We start from the raw sequence: 6741 nt of genomic DNA, 5'->3' as shown, positions 1-6741 counted from the left end.
GCAACATGTGTGCAGCTGGCCACTGCCTGCTCACCAGAGGTTGAAAATTGGCCAAAATATGATCAACACACCTTACTTGTCACAAAATTTTTCACCAGCTCCCTGGGAGAGCTGACCCTCCACGCAGGGTTGAGCCAGGAGCGTGGGGACCAGCACTTGCTCTCCGAGCTGATAGGATGGTATCCAAACGGTCAGGCTGGAAGTCTGTGGGGCTGCAGGACAGAGCAGGCACTGCTGAGCACTGAGCTGGCTCTCACCAGCCAGGCTGGTGAACACATCTGAGCCAGGAGACATAGCCCAGAGTTGCAAAACAGACCTGTGAGAGCAAACCAGCTGATATTTCTGCATTGCACCAGCCTTCCCCTCCCTCCCAGTAGCCCGGGTCAGGGTCACACACAGCTGGATAAAGGAGATCCACCTGTCCTAGCAGAACCAAGCAGGTTGAATCGTCATGGGCTGCTCTGGGATAACCCTTGCCACAGGAACCAGCTGTTTCCATGCAGCTGTCAATGATGTGAGGCACCAGTCAGACCCTGTGTTCCAACCCAGGGGTGATGCCCACCATGCACCCACCTCATCCTGTCCTGCTGTGGGGACACCAGAGAACAGGGCAAGCAAGGAATGGCCTGGGCAGGGGGTTGGGCCCTGGCTCTGCAGTGGGGCTTGGGAACCAGGGACAGGGATGTCCCCCTGAGACTGCTGCTTCCCCCAGGACCATTTCAGTAGGGATAACCACTCCAGAGCCCCCACGCTCAGAGCAGATCAGAGCCCACTCCATCTCATGGAGGGCCAAGATATGAAGTGTGTCCTTCAGGACCATGGGAGTAGGACCCCGTCCTGTGAGTGGGGAACAAGAGGGTGTCCCTGCCTGGCCAGGCTCTCCTGCAAACATCTCCTGGGCAGGGTGGCCCCAGTAGGGACGAGCTGACATCTCTTCTCTCTGCAGAGTGGCACTGCTGGGACGTGCATGGACAGCATCCCACCCCTGGTCCCCGGAGAGGAGCAGCGAGCCTGGTGGTCCAGAGCATGGAGAAGCAGAAGTGTGGGGCACAGACCCAGGGCAGACCCCAAAGGTGGGTGCAGGAAGGTGTGTGGGGTGTCACTGAGGGGGGTTCGCCTTCACTGGCTGGGGATGAAGAGCATCAAGCATGGGCAGTGTTGGTTGAGTGTGTGTGCAGTGGCTTTTGGCAATCAAAAAGAGGGCTGGTCAAAACCAGGGGAGTCGTGGGGTCTTGGATGCAGCAGGGTCTCAGATTTTGCAGGGGTCTGGCAGGGTCTCTTTGTTCTGCCAGACGTGGGAACCTTTCCCCAAAAGCAGCTCAGGGGCCAGGTGGGGAGGGTTGGTGGGCACAGTGAGGTCCTGGCACCCATGTCAGGTCATACTCTTCTCTTCTGTGCCACAGCCCAGGACTGGGATAGGGCCCCAGGGGTTATCTGGGGTGGCTGGGACAGAAGGAGTGAGAAGAGAAGCCTGTGTAACAAACTGGGCTCTGCTCAGCCAGGGCAGAGGAACACTGGCTGACATGGTTATTGGCTGGTACTGGTGCTACAGACAGTGCAAGGCAAGCAGAGGAGAGTGGCCATGGACTGCTGTGACTCTCCCTGCCTGGTCAGACAGAAGGACAGGGAGGATGGGGAAAGCTTTGACCAAAACTCCAGTCCTGAGCCCAAAACATGGTGCTAGACGTGGCTGATAGCCAGGAGAGGAGCTGGGGATGGTCTAAGGGCTGGTGGCAGGAGGGCCACAGGGTGCTGGGAGCGCATCTGGACCAGCCTCTCAAGGCATGGCATGAGCTTATCCATACTCTTTTTTGGGGGAAACATCAAGTTTGGGGGCTCTGTAACCCACCAAGGAAAGGTAAAGCAGAGCTGAGGGAAGGAGGCTGATGCCAGGGCAAGCACAAGGAGAAACACCAAGCAGGAATGCTCCCAGAGCTGAAGGCAGAACAAGTCCCTAGGCCAGCTAGGCCAGGATGCCAGGACACTGCAGGGGCTCATGGTTACGTGCAGGAGCTTCCCTCTGCCACTTGGACATTTGCAACACCATGGGAAAATGCTGGCAGCTGCAAAAACCAGTTCAAACTGCTGCCTTAACTGATCCAGGCCCTCCTGCCCCCACATTCCTGGAAGGAGGCCACCCCAGCCAAGGAGTTTTTGTTATTTTTGATGTGAGCAGCAAAGCCTTTGTCCCATCCACTTGCTCCAGCCCTGTACCTGGAAGGGGGAGAGCAGAGACCCCCAGCATATGCCAGCAAATTGCAAGCAAGCACCCACATGGGAACAGGAGTGAACTTGGAAAATGGGATGATTTTTCTGGATGTGAGGGACCTGAGCACACAGAGCAGCCAGGCCCTGCAGCCTTCCCACTGCCTGGAACAGCAGGCTCCATTGAGGACTTTATTAAAGAGCAGGATCTGAGCAAAAAGACATAAGCTTGGTGTCCAAAAGGTGCTTTGTCCTTTTTGGCCAGCATTAGAAGCAGATCCAAGGCAAACTGACACACCTGGGTGTGTTTATCCCTTGGAGGTGGGGAATCCAAAGAAAGAGGCACACTCAGGCTGCCTGCAGGACCTGCACCACAGGGACTCAGAGAGCTGCTCTGGCTGCTCCGTGGATGCTTTGTGGGGCTGACATAGCCAGGGTGGGGACATATCTTTAGACCTGCAAGAAGGGATGCTGTGATGGTTGAAATCAGCATCACCCACTTCTACTCTTGCCCCAGCCCCTGGCACAGCTGTCTGTGGGCATCCTCACTGCCCACACAGGGATGTGCTCTATCCATCCCTCCTGGTGAGGCAGGAGCTGTCTTCCAGTTCCCAGCCTGGATGTACCCATGACCACTTCTCTGCTTTGCTCTCCTGCCAGCCATGTCCTGTGGCTCTACTTGCTCATTCTCTTGGCAGCAGTGCCATTGAGCTGTGGGTGCCTCACCCCAGCTGAGCCCTTCAGGATGCCCTTGGTTCCTGGCACCACAACATCAACACTTTTATTGTGACTGCTGATACACTTTCTTCCTCCTGTTCTGCAACCATCGTCTTGCCAGCAGTCCAAAAGAGAGCTGTCAGCCTCCTCTTCCACCCTGGGACATTTTTTTCCTGGCAGCCCCTTTGTCCACCACTGGACATGTAGTCAAACTCCAGCTCCTGCCTCAGAACTGAGAGTGCTCCCTGTCCAAGGTGGTTGGTGATGTGTCCTCTGAGGTGAGATGCCCTTTTCCACCACTGGTGATTGGTGTAGGATTTCATACTTTAGGGTATTTCTATTTGTCCTCCAGTTCCAAAAAGGATTTGAATACAAAACCCACGGAATTTCGGCACCGCTTACGATCTCGCAGGAGCCTTTTAAATGGCTGCCAAAGGTTGAACAGCACCATCTAGTGCACTCCATCCTGAATCCACCCATGCTGGAGGGACACTGGCTCCCACCCACACATCCCTGCCATTGGAATGGATGCTGACAGCCCACCAGTGGTCACACCTCAGCACTGGGTCAGGCCCACCTTGTCTTGGGGGAGTCTGTGAGTCACTACAAAGAGGAGAATTCATTTGGGATGACCATTGTCAGTGTGAAGCTGATCCAAGTGCTTGCAGCCTCCACAGAAGTGATCCTGGAAGGCTTGTGGCTCCCAAGCCAAGCTGGCAGGTGCCACAGAAAACATCCCTTTGCAGGTGCCACAGAAAACACCCCTTTGCAGGGAGGCTCTGGAACTGCACCACACCAGTGCTGCCTGGATGCAACCCAGACCTTCAGCCCAGAGGCTGAGAGCAGTTCCTCTATCTCCAGCATTTGCTGGCTCTTCCAGGCAGAAAGGAAGTGTACAGGATCCCACGGGACCAGCCTCAGCTGCAGGGTGACACCAGCGGTGCACCAAAACACTGCTGCCATTTCGGCTGAGGCAATTTTGCGAAGGCTTAAGGCAGGGCCACGGGATTAGCTGATGAAGAAGGGAGAAAGGACCAGGTGAAGAGAGAAATGACCAGGTTTGGTTCACTGGCCTCTATCTTTTGTGTAAAGATCTCACAGGCTGATTTCTCTCCCACAAGCCAGGGGTGCTCAGTTTAGTTTCTAACCTGTTTGATGTCCTGGGGTAAATCTGGAAGTAACTGATGTTGGTCCCTGTGCTTTGCCAAGCTCCTTGGCATGGGGAAACTGATGTGTAAAAGGCAGGGAAAGGGCTCCAGAGGGAGCCAGCCCATGGCTCTCCCATCCCCAAGCAGCCCTGCTAAAGGACCAGAAAACAGTGAGGCACCAGGAAGGCTTGGCATGGTCCTGCAGGAATTCATCTCTTCCAGCCTACGAAGGGGCAGCTGCCTGGCTGCTTTTGCTGGAGCAGGGCAGCACTGGCTCTGCTTTCTCTGGGAGCATGCACAGAGCAATCCTGTGCTGCTGGAAGGCCCTGCCAGCTAGTCTGGAGCCCCTCTGCCTCCCCGGTGTGCCTGCGAGTGGATGAGTGCTGGCTACTTACCCTGGGCTTTGTCTCCTGAGCTGGGGAGGTCCAAGAGAGCCCCAGGTACTTTTCCCACTCCCCAGGTCCAGCTCAACCCAAGGAGCAGTAAGGAGAGGTTACAGGGAAGGATGTCAGCATGAGGGAGGGCATGTCAAGCCCAGCCCTTCAGCCACTCGCATCCTGGTGGACCCAAACTCATCACCCACTCCCTCGGTTTCCCCTTTGCCACGGAGAAATCTGCCTCTGGTTTCTCATGTGAACTCAGTTCGGGCTGTGAATCTCACTGGGCCTTTCTCTGGGAGATGAAAAGCTCTCTAATACCTGATGGTCTCTCACCCATGAAGCGACTGAAGTGCTATAATGTCTCCAGGGCTCCTTTGAACTTGCTGGGGAGGTTGCGGGCCTCAGCCACCCCCCTGCAAAGCAGGGCTCACTTTTAACTCTCCTCCACCTTCTCCCAATTTCTCAGCATTCTCTCCAAAACGCAGATTCTGGAATCCTTCTGCTGTAGCACCCAGCCCTGTCCCAGCCAGACATCCCCCGTGGGGAGCCTGCCGCTCCCACCTCCTACACTCCCCCCAGTCCATCCTTGCCAGATCCTGGGTTTCCAGCAGAAGGGCCCTGTGCTCAGTGGACAGACTCTTTCACAGCTGCTCGCATTCAACCATGTTTTATTTGCCGGGGACTCAGCTTCTGAAGTTTTCTACAGCTGCCTTGACCTCGTCCGTGTCTCCTGCCCCTCTCATTTCCCTCACCCCGGCGTTTTTCTCAGCAGGGCTTTTTAATCTATTTCTAGACCATTGATGGAAATACTGAATAGCACTGGGCTTCCCATCCAAGCCCGGACACCCACTGAGCGCGCTCCCATTCTGCAGGGATTCCCCATTGATGGCTGTCGGTTTGCCAGCTCCCAGCCCCTTTAAGGTGTCCCTCTTGATGTTGTATTGTGCTAATTTTTAATCAGAATAGTATATGGATTAAGTCACATGCCTGAACAGAGCCCAGGTCTATTATTTCTATGCCATAACCTTTATCAGCCAAACTTGTAATCTCTTCAAAGGATGACATCAGAGTTTGACAAGAGCTATTTTCTGGAAACTAGGCTGATTGCATTAATTATATTCCCATCCTTTAATTCTTTACCAGCTGAATCCCACATCAGCTTTTCTATTATTACGCTTGAGATCAGTATTGCACTGCTACATGTAAATCAGCTCCCAGCATCGTTCACATGAAAGGGTGTAAGGAGCCACATCGGCCTGCCGGGCTCTCTGCCGGGGTGGGATGGGGAGTGCCACTGCCCAGGGTGGATTTCTGTGCATTTCAGAAAGCTGGGAAAAAAAATGTTACGTTTCCAAAGCGTTCTCTAAATGCATGGAGGCAGGCACGTGCGACAGTGTAATTGCATAAGAAAGCAGAAACCATCCCTGTTGGAAATCATTCTGAGTAATTTCTGATTTTTAAAGGACTGTCTTGTGGCTTGTCTGCATGTTCAGCTTTTGAGATGGTACCTAGGGTCTGCCTGGCTTGGAGTCTATCGCCGCTTTCCAGGGAGGAAGCAGGCTTTGTGCTTCCCTGTTACTCTACTCTCATTTGATCTCTGCATCTGGTAATCCCCTTCTTCTCCCCGCAGTGTCCCCCGTCACTCTGGGACAGCAGCCTCAGAGCTGGGGCACCCTGCTCCCCATAACCAACCATCTCAGGGTGTGACATGCTCCCCACTGCCGATGTGGGGAGTCTCCACATTGCGTGACCCGTTCCAGTCCATGCAGTGCCACCTCTTGGACAGTCCCTGATTTCTCCCTGCCGTGGAATTGCCCAGGTCAGAGAACCAGGGCACACTTTGCAGGTTTCAAACCAGCTGTAGTGGTTGGTGGAGGCAGGAGCGGCCGGTGGACCGGCCACCACTCTCCTCCATTCCCAGGCCCATGGTGTGTGCTCCAAACCGGGCAGAGCTCGGGTGTGCCATGCCGTTCAGCACGGACAGAGCAGTGGAGACTGGTGGTGCTTTGAGGGCTGATGCCTTTCCTGGGCCGAGCCCCACGGCCAGGCCCTGGGGGTCTCCAGAATGTGACCCTCTCCGGGGCCATCCCTGCCCGGGATGCTCGCGGGGGCTCTGCGGGCTCCCCTCGGCCAGGGCCAGCAAGAGCTCTGGAGCCGCTCAGCCCTTGGGGTGCCCGCCCAGCCAGAGCTCTGCGGGTCCCCAGCGCCCTGCCCGGCCCCTCGGCCATGTGCCGGGGCTCTGTCCGGAGCCCGGCCCGGCCCCTCGGCCATGTGCTGCGGCTCCCGGGGCC

General features: G+C 55.7%; 1 protein-coding gene across 1 annotated transcript in view; it reads left to right on the top strand.

Moving 5' to 3' along the window:
* The first annotated feature begins 946 nt into the window (after positions 1-946).
* AXIN1 (axin 1) overlaps positions 947-6741 on the top strand; it is an 82084-nt gene continuing 76289 nt past the window's right edge. Inside the window, exon 1 of the mRNA XM_027683640.1 lies at positions 947-1073. The gene's annotated coding sequence lies outside the window, so the exon portion shown is untranslated. The remainder of the gene's footprint in view (positions 1074-6741) is intronic.

This window comes from Neopelma chrysocephalum, unplaced genomic scaffold (genome assembly GCF_003984885.1).
Source record: "Neopelma chrysocephalum unplaced genomic scaffold, ASM398488v2 Primary Assembly neopelma1_65, whole genome shotgun sequence".
Lineage (NCBI taxonomy): Eukaryota > Metazoa > Chordata > Aves > Passeriformes > Pipridae > Neopelma > Neopelma chrysocephalum.
The sequence above is the reverse complement of the archived record's forward strand: the minus strand, read 5'-3'. Positions and strand labels throughout refer to the sequence as shown.